Source organism: Lipotes vexillifer, unplaced genomic scaffold (assembly GCF_000442215.2).
Source record: "Lipotes vexillifer unplaced genomic scaffold, Lipotes_vexillifer_v1.1 scaffold835, whole genome shotgun sequence".
NCBI classification, from domain to species: domain Eukaryota; kingdom Metazoa; phylum Chordata; class Mammalia; order Artiodactyla; family Lipotidae; genus Lipotes; species Lipotes vexillifer.
In genome coordinates, this window is record NW_006774135.1 from 623,957 (window position 1) to 625,071 (window position 1,115).

The window sequence follows — 1,115 nt, forward strand, 5'->3', positions numbered from 1 at the left end:
CGGGAAGATCCCACATGCCGCGGAGCGGCTGGGCCCGTGAGCCATGGCCGCTGAGCCTGCGCGTCCGGAGCCTGTGCTCCGCAGCGGGAGAGGCCACGACAGTGAGAGGCCCGCGAAAATAAAAAAATAAAAAAATAAAAAAATAAAAATTAAAAAAAAAAACTTCTTGTTGAAAACTGGACATTCTAGGTAATATCTTGCAGCTACCCTGCACCTGAATTTTTCCCCCCAGTTGTTTGCTGTTTACTAAGCCGCTGGGCTAATAAGCCTGTGAACTCATCTCCCTCGGACAATGTGGCCAGTGCTTCATTTTTCCACGTGCTCCTCTTTATTTTCAAGCTTGGCTTCCTTGGGGTCACCACCGTGTCTGCACAGCTGTGTGACTGGACCACACTGGACAGAGCACAGGGCTTAGCAAACGTGTGTCATGTGCCAGCAGCCAGGACACTGAAGGCTCTGCTGGCCTCACAGTGGCCTTAGACCCCAACCTCCCAGCTGCATCTCACACTCCCTGAGTCCTGAGAACGAAGGCTCTCCTCACACCTGCTGTACCTGCCCTCTGTTCGGCCCTGGCTGCTGGGAATGTCAGCACCTTCCAGCCTGCTACGTTCCTTCCGTGGAGCAGCGCAGCTCTCAAGCTCTCTCTGGAAATGACCGCAGGACCCAGAGGTGGCCCTAGGATTCACACCTGGGCCACGCAGAACAGATCTGGGGTGAACAGATGCTCTCTCCTGGAACTCTTAAGCCCACACAAAGGCACCTGGAGACGAAGGGCCAGGAGTCTGGTATCCCAGCTCCCGGGCCATTCAAGGCCTTTGGGATTGCCTTTGTCACTTCTCCTTTTGTCTCTTGTTTGGAAGAACCAGAGTCTATTTCTGCTGCGACCCCAGACAACCCTAAGCAACACATCTTGTTGGTCTTCCTGGACAAGGCCCCCTGGAACAGAGCTGGTGCAGAGCAGGTGCTCCACACACACCTGCCAAGTGAGCAGACGGGGAATCGCCCACACCCCAGGCCTCCCCGCACTGACTCTGCCTCAGGACTCACGTGCAGGGACTGGCTGCCCCCAGAATGGCTCCACCCGGGCCTGGACAGCCGCTCCCCCCCTCCCGCCA

General features: G+C 56.4%; 1 protein-coding gene across 3 annotated transcripts in view; it reads right to left on the minus strand.

The window, feature by feature from the left end:
* The window catches only part of CDK11B (cyclin dependent kinase 11B), a 13,652-nt gene that overhangs the window by 9,185 nt on the left and 3,352 nt on the right, over window positions 1-1,115 (minus strand). The gene's annotated exons all lie outside the window — the stretch shown is intronic.